Source organism: Triticum dicoccoides, chromosome 1A (genome assembly GCF_002162155.2).
Source record: "Triticum dicoccoides isolate Atlit2015 ecotype Zavitan chromosome 1A, WEW_v2.0, whole genome shotgun sequence".
Classification (NCBI taxonomy): Eukaryota; Viridiplantae; Streptophyta; class Magnoliopsida; order Poales; family Poaceae; genus Triticum; species Triticum dicoccoides.
Window position 1 is genome coordinate 317543365 of NC_041380.1, and position 12211 is coordinate 317555575.

Sequence of the window (12211 nt, forward strand, 5' to 3'; positions counted from 1 at the left end):
GGATCTGCGGGGTGCGGCGCGGGCTAAGCAGCGGCGGCGGTGTCTTGCGATGGCGGCGGTTGCGGCGGCGAGAGGCGGGGAGGAGAGGGGCGGCGGTGATGCGAAAAGGAGAGGGGGGGTCCCGGGCGGCGGCTTTATAGGAGGGGAGGCGAGGGCGGCTTGGGCGAGGGGCAACGGAGGCGGCGGTGGCGGCGCGGCGTCGGACTCCGGGAGGAGTCCCGGTCGGGGACGACGGGCGAGGCGGCACGGAGCTGGGCCTTGGCCTGGCTGGGTGCTGGGCCGGCCCAGTCAGCGAGGGGAATTTAAAAAAAACATTTTCCCGACAATTTAAATAATAAAACAAATTAAATGAAAATATTATATAGGCATATAATATATCAAAATTGTCAGGAAAAGATTTTCTATGACATGAACATTATTCTAGCATTAAATAAAATACACACCAATTCTAATAATTCAAAGAGTGCTACTGGTCTAATAGAATCCAACAAAAATCATTTTAAAAATTCCAAAATGATTTCAAATAAATTTTTCTCCAATTTTCTATTGTAGAGAATCATGTTACCCTAATTTCCATGTATTTTATTTTTGGAGAAAAATAATTTGAATAAAACTCAAATAACTCCAAATTGAAAATAAATTCAAAAGAACTTTGAATTTAATTCTTTGAAACTCCCAACTCATATTTCATATAATTTGAAGAAGTCCTTTTATCTTCTCTCATGAAAATCATTGAGCTGCATGAAGTTTATGAATTGAAATATTTCCAAATGAAATCCAATTATTTTCAAATACCCTTTCATTTAATTTAAATGGAAGAAGTCATATCATCTTCGCTCAAGGGTTTTGTATTTGAAAAGAATTTGAATTCATGGAGATCAGAAAGCAAATATGAAAGTTTGGGAAAGTCCTTTTATTCCCTCTCATTTAACTTTCAAAAAGTTTCGAATTCACTCACTTTCAGACAATCAATCAAACAATCAGTCAAATCTATCTATTTATTATAACATTCCAAAATTTAGAATTTTGGGATGTTATAGCTTCTCCTAGATAGATCTTGCGTGATCATAGGAATTTTTTTGAAATACTACGCTCCCCACTAGTCACGGCAACTGGAACTGGTCTACCAAATCCTTGTCTTCACCAAGCAACTGGTTCTATCCTCCACTTCCCTTTACTTTACAGTCTGTCTTCGTGAAGTCATTGCTTGCTTGTCTGATCTGTTTGACTTCACTTAGTGAAGACTATTTACTGTTTTGCTTCATATCGTCTTCCGTCCTGATCCATACTACCTAGTTGCTGATAATCTTCGTGCTTTCACTACATTGCTTAATTGACTATGGCTTGTCTAGTGTAGTCTATCTTCCGCTGCATATCAATAGGTTCATTTTTACTGTTTGTCTTCAAAGACCTCGTGTTCTGAAGATTTTCATAAAAATCGCATATTCACTCCCCTCTAGTCAATAACTAGCACTTTTAGAAATTCTAAATTTAGTGGGAGAACTATGGTACATGTCAAGCATATGTAACATGTATTTTGATTATACACCTTTTGTGAAGGTGGAAGATGAAAAAAAGATTCACATAGTTACTTATTCGGATATACTTATGATACAAGTCGAAAGGTTTTATTGTGTATGTCACACTGTATATTGAAGCGGGAAACTAGTTGATTAAAGATTTCAAAAATATTAAAAACATACTGGTGAGGGAAGTACACTTCAGGAATATATGAGTTGTATATGTAACAAAGAGCATGAAATTATTGAACATTGTAATATATCATACACTCTACAATGAATGGGGAATTGAATCTATATTCCCTTGAGTATTTGGAAGAAGCAACACATATTGTTGTTTGTCCATATAATTCTTCATCTAGCACAATACTCTTATGGTTTGTAGACTGGAAGGAAGTCTTTTGTTCAAACAACATGAATATTTTAATGGTTATTCTAGTGGATGAATGACAAGTTTTTTATGTGAAAAGTAAAACTGTTGGAAAGTAGCAACATAATAAATTTTCAATCAAGGGGGGATTTATCGACAATCATGCTGGAATATAGTTTTGACCTACTGTCGGTGTCAAAACCGGCGGATCTCGGGTAGGGGGTCCCGAACTGTGCGTCTAAGGTTGATGGTAACAGGAGACTGGGGACACGAAGTTTTACCCAGGTTCGGGCCCTCTTGATGGAGGTAATACCCTACGTCCTGATTGATTGATATTGATGAATATGAGTATTACAAGAGTTGATCTACCATAAGATGGTAATGGCTAAACCCTAGAAGTCTAGCCTGTATGACTAAGGTATTGAGTATATCCTATCCGGACTAAGTCCTCCGGTTTATATAGACACCGGGAGGATCTAAGGTTACACAAGGTCGGTTACAAAGAAGGGAATTTGCATATTCCGTCGCCAAGCTTGCCTTCCACGCCAATGAGAGTCCAATCTGGACACGGATGTAGTCTTCGGTCTTCGTATCTTCACAGCCCATCAGTCCGACCCATAGATAATAGGTCGAACGCCCAAGGACCCCTTAGTCCAGGACTCCCTCAGTAGCCCCTGAACCTGGCTTCAATGACAAGGTATCCGGCGCATAGTGCTATCTTCGGCATTGCAAGGCGGGTTCCTCCTCCGAACTCCCGAATAGTCTCCAGACGAATTGATTGTGTCCGGACCTGTAACACACACCGCACACAACCAAAGAGAGAATATAATAACACATAAGTCCAATCTGCTGACAACTTTAGCAATGCGATGTCATGCCTGTCCGGTCATAATTTCGAACCGTTTTTCGCCCCATGTTTCGAGACGCGGTTGTCATTGGCACGTCTTGTCAAAGCAGAGATCGTGTCCCCTTATTACGGGATTCTCATCAATAAGAGTGTGGGTAACCCAACTGTGCCGTTTACACAGCCCTTGGGAGCAGGAGAATTTTAAGGCTAATGGGGGGGGGCATTCGATATTCACCTCCCTTATAAGGAGATAAGATTCCCCTTTCTTCTCCCACGCTTTCTTCCTACCTCTCCATTCTTGAGCTCCAACGCCTAAGTCCTCATTCGCTCCCATTCAAACAAACACCCAATCATGTCTGGATCCGGAGCTGGCGGCAAATGGATGGCCTCCTCCATTAAGAGGAAAAATATAAAGGAGCTCCAAGAGGCCGGATACCTGGCCAAGGAGATCGTTTACCGACTTCTGGCCGAGGGACAGATCGTCCCCACCCCCGAGCCTCATGAGAGAGTGGTGTTCCTCACACATTCTGTCCACGGGCTGGGATTCCCTCTCCACCCATTTTTCCATGGACTAATGTTTTATTATGGGCTAGATTTCCATGATCTATCCCCCAACTTTATTCTCAACATATCGGCATTTATAGTCGTGTGTGAGGCCTTTCTCCGCATCCCACCTCATTTCAGCCTATGGCTGAAGACTTTCAATGTGAAGCCGAAGGTGGTGAGCGGTCAACAGGCAGAGTGCGGAGGAGCTATGTTGGGTAGGATGCCCAACGCCACTTGGCTTGAAGGTTCTTTCATGGAAACGGTGAAGGGGTGGCAATTAGGGTGGTTCTACATCACCTAGCTGCGCGACGCCAACTGGACGGCGGCCCCCGAATTCCGATCCGGAGCTCCGATGCGGCTCACCTCCTGGCATGAGAAGGGCCTATCCTGGGGTACTTCGGACGAGCTGTCATGGCTCCAGACGTGTGTCCAGAACATGATATCCAACAAGATCAAGCTTGTCAATGTGATCCAGGTCATGCTCATCCGCTGGATCCTCCCGTGCCAACGTCGGACCTGCTATTTGTGGGAATTCGATCCAGCCAAGCACCAGACGCTGCTAAAGCTCTTCAGCACAACACACGAGGACATCTGGAAAGTGCTCTTCAAGGCCGGTGAGACGCCACCACCTACAACCGAGGATCGTGGGCTTAGCTCAAAGCGCCAAGCCAATTCGGTAAGCTCTTTCACACTCTCAATGCATAATCTTTACTAGCGTATTGTGAGAAAGAATTCTAAGCTCTCTTGTCAAACTTTTCTTAGACCTGGACCAACATAGCGAGGCGGATTAACTATCCAGCCCCGCTACCCGAAGACAAAGAGACCCCACTCCTGACAAAGATGTTGTTCTCGACACCTTATGAAGTGCCAGAGAAGAAGACCAAGAAGGCAACCAAGGGGACCAGGAGTGGCCTTCGTCGAAAGGATACTTCGGACCTGTCGTACGAAGACGAGACTGACCCTCCGGTCACCGAAGACAGCGACGAGGAGGAGGAAGAAGAAAACAAATCCCCCTGAGGGGGGAAGGAAGAAAAGGGTGGCCTCCACGAACCTAGAGGTGAAGGCACCCAAGAGGGGGAAGGGCTCCCTCGCGGAGAACTCCGCGTGGGATGTCGATAGCAGTCCGGAACGAATGCCCCGGACCAAGCCTCGGGCCGCTTCGTAAGTACCAGAGACCTTATGCTCATCCAAATGTATGGCCCTTCCCCTTTGACATATTAATATGTTTAATTTATGCTATTGCAGTCCAGCCCATGACAGTTCTCCGCAATCCTCGACAGAGGGCTCGCTGGACTCAAAGGAGATGGCTAGCATGTCGCCACCACCTACTCACTCTACCTCGCCCAGAGGCGATGACGAGGTGGTGTCCCAAAGGGCCTTTCCCGACCAAGAAGAGGCTCTGGAAATCGTCAGGGCGGCGTCCAAGGATGAATCCATGGCCGCCGGACACATGGGGGAAGAAGCCCCCATGGGGACTGATGGTGGGGGCCGAGTTCCATTCGGCCCCCAGCCGGATATCGTTCCGGAGACCTGTGCGGCTCTGGAGTCCGGTGAACGGCCTTCCCTAAAAGGAGGGGGTGTGCCTGTTCCACTGGTGACCTCCGTCCAACCAGAGGCGCCGGATGATCTGCTGGAAGCACTGCAAGGTGCTTCTATTGTTGATGAACACCGTGTCCTCATGGGTACGGTGGTCAAAAATGTTCAGTCTACCAAAATCGGGCTGACCAAAGCCCGCACTAGCCTTTTAACAGGCTTTGAGGTAATAATAATTGTAGAAAGAATATCACGGCGTAGATAGTAGCCCCTGATGCTCTGTTCGGTGTTCGGAAAGAAAAGCCGAACAGAGGATCAAAACAATTTTCGCAGGAGTCTAATATATGATGTCTATGAAATTAAGTAGGCGTCCCTGCTGGCTGCTGCCGCTCATACTGCGAAAGTCTCTGAACTGAAGCGGAGCCTGGAGTGGGCCGAGGAAGAGCTCATCCTTGTGAAGAAGCAGCTGGAGGGAAACCAAGGTATGCAGTAACCTGTGTGTGTATGTTAGGAAGGATGAATACTTCGTGCTGACTAAAGTGTCATGGACTATGCTAGGGGCCATGACCGAGATGGCGGCCCTCAAGAAGGCATTAGCCGAGGCCGACGACAAAGCGGCCAAGGAACACGCTGTACGCGAAAAGCACGAGGCCCGGGTCAGCAAGGTTCAGCAAGAGCTTCAGGATGCCGTCAAGAAGTACGAGTCCCTGGAGCGTGATTCGAAGACGCATGCATCTGAACTTGCGAAGGCCCACTAGAGTGTACAAGAGGCTCGAGCCAAGGCCCAGAGCGCCCTTCAGGAACTCCAGGCGGCTAAGAAGATTGCGGCGGGTAAGGCTTTTATTACGCAAGGCAAGTCAGTGAAAGAGACGCTCCTTTTACTTACCCGAATTTTGTGCTCTACAGGGTGTTTACGGATTTGCCGCATGGCGTATTCGATGCTGCTGAATTCTATCGACCCGAAGAAGGGAGTTCGATGGGGAAGCTGTTCTGGTCTCAATATCTTGGGCCAGAACATCCGGTATCCTTCAGCGACCAGCTGAAACAGTTGGTCGAGCTACACACGGCGGCCGAGCTGGCTATGAGGGACCTGATAGTCCGGCTATGGCCTGCCGCGTCGGTACCCAGAAGCTACTTCGGGCTTGTGAAGCGGCTTGTTAGTGCCTGCCCGCGGCTTGAGGTTGTAAAGCGGTCGGTCTATATTGAAGGTGCCCGGATGGCCTTTGCTCGTTGCAAAATGTGGTGGGCGAAGATGGACGCCGTCGAGCTGACCAAGGGGTCGCCGAAGGGCAAGGAGCACTATACGCCCGAGCGCAACTTTGCGGATGTCCTAGAGGGGTCTCGTATTGTAGCCGTGCAGTGCGGGCAGGACATTATTTTCGAGTGAATACACTCGTATTTTGGCTTGTATGATGAAAACAAATCCGCTTTGTAATATTTTTTTATTATGTTTTAATTGTATCCTCCTGTGCGACCGTGTTGTATGAAATCTGAGGGTTGGCCAGCCGTCGGCTTCTGCCCTCACGTAGGTAGTACGGAGGTGTTCGGGATGGTATCTAAACAATCTTGATCCAATTATATGGTCCTTGAAGGAGTTTTTAGCACAACGAACCAGGCAACCAGACTATACGGCTTGAACACCCTCACTTAGCCATAGGAGTTTTATAATAAAATATAGGCGCAGCCCGGCGTCTGACCGGGAAGTACCGATCCTTCGTGAAATGCGGAAAAACCTCCAACGATTTGAGACCTCCAAACAGCTGACCGGCTCTCGCCGCATCATGACAGTTAGTTTTCGGCTTTCTCTACTGAGGTGCTCATCCGGTTTAGACCAGGGCACAATCGCAGTAGTTCTCCCTTTACTACCCTAGCCGATGTAGCAGAACGTAGGATAGCAAGCACAGGAGCCGTGCAACCCAACTATTGACCAAAAGACATGATTCTGAGCCAATGCATATAATGCTAAATTCGGGGTGCCGAACTATACTTACAAGAAGTGTTCGGACTTTTGTTGCCGTAATGTGGGGTGCTATAAAGCCCCTGGCAAACATCAAAACGTACCAAAGTGTACGGGTGCTACCTGATGGGGTTATCCACAGGGAAACTGAAAAAATAAAGCAAAGAGAGAAAGAAAACAGAAAAGATGTAAAGGTAAAAAGCTGGGGTCCTACAGCTCCAGCTACAAACTGTTTTCGCTGAAATGTAATTAGTACGTCAAGGCGCATTGATACAAGTAGTGCAATAAGCAACAGGCTATTCAACATGCCGAAACTAGGGAAGAGCTGCATGTGGGTCCTGGAAGACAGGTAGAGTTATCATTAACGGAATCACCTAAAAAGTCCCTGTATGTCTGCGCTCATCGCCATCTTGGTGCGTTTGTCCTTCAAGAGGACCGATAACCAGACCACCCGATGGGGTCTGTGGGATTAAAACCTGAAATAAAACAAGCAAAAGTGAAAGTATATGTGTACCCAAGTTGGTTGAGTCGTGCCATGGATCACAATCTAGCTATGCCCCCGTCGATGCCCATGGAATGTTGAGTGTGTAGTTATGTATGCGCGGCACGCAGGCCACCGCTTGATCAGGACTGAGATGGAGGCCGGATTGCTAGTCGAGCTCCTGACGAGCCGAGCTCTCCTGCTGCAGAGTAGTCCGGACCCTCTTAAGGGTGTCCGAGGGCTCGGCAGTAGAATGAAGGTTCTGCTTGAGAAGGCCGCTTTGTACTTCTACTGCTAGGGCGGCTGTGTGCTCTTCTGTACTGAGAAAGCGTTCCGTATTACCATTGACTGTTATGACACGGCATGGGCCGGGCATCTTGAGTTTGAGATAAGCATAGTGTGGCACTGCGTTGAATCGAGCAAACGCAGTTCGTCCGAGCAGTGCATGATAGCCGCTACGGAATGGGATGATATCGAAGACTAACTCCTCGCTTCGGAAGTTGTCCGGGGATCCGAAGAAAACTTCTAATGTGATTGAGCCCGTACAACGGGCCTCTACGCCTGGAATGACTCCTTTAAAGCTAGTCTTTGTAGGCTTGATCCTTGATGGGTTAATGCCCATTTTTCGCACTGTATCCTAGTAAAGCAGATTGAGGCTGCTACCGCCGTCCATAAGGACATGAGTCAGGTGGAGCCATCAATTATCGAGTCTAAGACCAGTGCTGCTGAGCCTCCGTGACAGATACTGGTCAGGTGATCCCGGCTATCAAAAGTGATCGGGCATGACGACCATGGATTGAATTTTGGGGCGACTGGCTCTATCACGTAGACGTCCCTGAGCGCACGCTTGCGCTCCCTCTTGGGGATGTGGGTAGCATATATCATGTTCACCGTTTTGACCTGAGGGGGAAACTTCTTCTGTCCCCTTGTGTTTGGTTGTCGTGGCTCTTTGTCATCTTCCTCGCTTTGTGATCCCTTTTCCCTATTCTCAGCGTTTAATTTGCCGGCCTATTTGAAAACCTAGCACTCTCTATTTGTATGATTAGGAGGCTTGTCGGGGGTGCCATGAATCTGGCACAGACAATCAAGTATGCGGTCCAAGCTGGATGGGCCCGAATTGTTCTTTTGGAACGGCTTCTTCCGCTGACCGGACTTAGAGCCGCTGAATCCGGTGTTGATCGTCGTATCATCGGTGTTGTCACTATTGTTTCAGCTCACCTCTCAATGAAAGCACCAATGTCGGTGTCAAAATCGGCGGATCTCGGGTAGGGGGTCCCGAACTGTGCGTCTAAGGTTGATGGTAACAGAAGAGTGGGGACACGAAGTTTTACCCAGGTTTGGGCCCTCTTGATGGAGGTAATACCCTACGTCCTGCTTGATTGATATTCATGAATATGAGTATTACAACAGTTGATCTACCACGAGATCGTAATGGCTAAACCCTAGAAGTTTAGCTTGTATGACTAAGGTATTGAGTATATCCTATCCGGACTAAGTCCTCCAGTTTATATAGACACCGGGAGGATCTAGGGCTACACAAGGTCGGTTACAAAGAAGGGAATTTGCATATTCCGTCGCCAAGCTTGCCTTCCACGCCAAGGAGAGTCCCATCCGGACACGGGTGTAGTCTTCGGTCTTCGTATCTTCACAGCCCATCAGTCCAGCCCATAGATAACAGGCCGGACGCCCGAGGACCCCTTAGTCCAGGACTCCCTCACCTACCTCGCAAAAAAATATAGTTTTGACCTAGAGGAAACTACAAGTCAAATTCCCGACACTAACATGCTTAGATTAAGTGGGATGAAATAACTTGGAATATCATGTGTGTATAAATTTTATCTGTTGTTCGGGAAATGTTGTAGGGATCAACCCTCTTCCTCCTCGTGGAATCAATCAGAATCCACCTCCGGCGAATGGGCATATTCACATCAATGAACATGTACACGCAGAAAGCCCTTAGTGTGGTCGAACTGGACCATTGTGACATTTTCATCAATCTACCTAGCAATCGACGAACCCCAAGTATCGTCCCTCATGTGATCAGGCAATTTTAGAACCCTAGCCCAAATATGGAGCCGATCAAAGTTCACTTCATCTGGCCGCATGTGTTGGGGAACGCGGTAATTTCAAAAAAAAATTATACGCACACATAAGATCTATCTAGGTGATGCATAGCAACGAGAGGGGAAGAGTGTTGTCCACGTACCCTCGTAGACCGTAAGCGGAAGCGTTATGACAACGTGGTTGATGTAGTCGTACGTCTTCACGATCTGACCGATCCTAGCACCAAAGATACGGCATCTCCGCGATCTGCACACGTTCAGCTTGGTGACGTCCCGCGAACTCTAGATCCAGCTGAGTGTCGAGGGAGAGTTTCGTCAGCACGCCGGCGTGATGACGTTTATGATGATGCTACCGGCGCAGGGCTTCGACTAAGCACTACAACGATATGACTGAGGTGGATTATGGTGGAAGGGGGCACCGCACACGGCTAACACAATGTCAACTTGTGTGTTCTAGGGTGCCCCTGCCCCCGTATATAAAGGAGCAAGGGGGAGGCTGTCCGGCCCTTGAGACGCCAAAGGAGAGGAGGAATCCTCCACCCAGTCTCTACTCCTAATGTCTCGGTCCGTACATGGTTCGTTCGTTGGTTCGCTGCTCGCTACATCCTTTCGATCTCCCCCCATCTCGCCTCCCACCGATTTTTTTCCATCCCTATGAAAACCGGTGGAGAAAGCCCCCCAAAAAATTAGGTGGTCAAACAAGTAACCAACGCACAATCAGGTCCAAGCAAACCCTAACTCTAGCCCCTTCTCACGCATCCCACGGCCCACCCCTTTGCCACTGCTCCTCGGCTTCGGCCCTTCATGCGCCGCGCCGCCGCCCCACCCACCCTGCATGCCCCTCCTCACCACCACGCAGAATTGCACGCCGACCTCCATGCTCATCTAGATGGTGTTGAGACGGACGTGCATCATAGACTTGCCAATCTCGATGCGGGATTGCACACCATCCTCTCCCACCGTGAGCAAGCGTGGCTGCACGATGTGGGCATCGGATTGGACGGCCTTGATGCTGTCCGGCCCTTGAGACGCCCAAGGACAGGAGGAATCCTCCATCTAGTCTCTACTCCTAATGTCTCGGTCCGTATGTGGTTCGTTCATTGGTTTGCTGCTCGCTACATCCTTTCGATCTCCCCCCATCCCGCCTCCCACCGATTTTTTTCCATCCCTATGAAAACCGGTGGAGAAAACCCCCCAAAAAATTAGGTGGTCAAACAAGTAACCAACGCACAATCAGGTCCAAGCAAACCCTAACTCTAGCCCCTTCTCACGCATCCCACAGCCCACCCCTTTGCCACTGCTCCTCGGCTTCGGCCCTTCATGCGCCGCGCCGCCGCCCCACCCACCCTGCATGCCCCTCCTCACCACCACGCAGAATTGCACGCCGACCTCCATGCTCATCTAGATGGTCTTGAGACGGACGTGCATCCTAGACTTGCCGATCTCGATGCGGGATTGCACACCATCCTCTCCCACCGTGAGCAAGCGTGGCTGCACGATGTGGGCATCGGATTGGACGGCCTTGACGCTAATCAGATTCTCCTCCAATTGGGATTGCATGCGCAACTGCACCTACGACACACCCTTACGCACGGCTGCAAGTACGCCGCTGGCGCAGGTACATGTTTTTCTTGATCCCACACACAAGAATACGATGTGGAGAAGGCTACTGGATCTGTTCCGTTCATTGCTAGCTAGCTTTCGATCAGGTGGAAACGAATATAAAACAGCCTCGGCTAATCAATTTTCATTGGTTCTTTTGTCTAATAGGAAAACGTACCAGTTGTGCCATATGGGATGACGGAACGCCGGCCTGCACGCAAGCGTTGGACAGGCGCACCCAGAGTAGCGAGTGTTGCACGTTGGCCTCTGAAGATTCGCGGTGCACTACAGGCAGAATTGCAAATTCCGCGTGCATTGCAAATTCAGAGTATGTCCTTTGTTTTCTCACTTTCATGGAGATAAAGTCCTTTGTGTTGTCCATGTATAAATTGCTATCTGCATGTATAGGATACATATCTACAATGTGATGCAAAAAGAATTACCTGGAGTTACGACACATGTGTAAGAATGTGAACATTGTAAATATGTTATAATCTATTTGTAGTACCTGACTTCTTCTCGGTGATTTATGAATAATGTTCACCACTACAGACTAGAACATAATTATAATTTTTTGTAGCTAATAAAGTGGTTTTATAGATGCACTACAAAACATGATGATTATTGTGGAAAGAAACATACGCCTCCATGATTTCTGTATGCTCTTATAATTCCACCAGCAATACCAATTACAGTTATACACAACTTAATCATTCAAGCATTGCTATGTCTTCTGCAAGGTCCTAATCATCCTATTTTTTCATAAAATTAACCACTGCATTCTTTGTCTATTTTCCTGAACCTACTGTTCTTTTAATAATCTGTGTTGTAGCGCTAATTTATTACATAGGTAAGGTCAGCAAGAGTTGTGGGCTTTGTATATGCTAAATTATATGTTATGTTTTTTTTCTATGAATGCAAAACTCTCTCCGGTGTAATAAATGTGACCATGTTATTTTGCGCTAAAAAAATTATGTAAACCTAGAGTTTGTTTGTACGGGTAAGCTTATAACTTTTTTATGTGCTAATGTCAATATTTTCTTTCATCATGTATGGTGATATGCCAAGCAAACATATTAGAATATTTGGCTTAATGGTTGTTTATTATTTTTGACATTAGAAAGAATTATCTCTACTCCTAATGTCTCGGTCCGTACGTGGTTCGTTCGTTGGTTCGCTGCTCGCTACATCCTTTCGATCTCCCCCCATCCCGCCTCCCACCGATTTTTTTCCATCCCTATGAAAACCAGTGGAGAAAACCCCCCAAAAAATTAGGTGGTCAAACAAGTAAC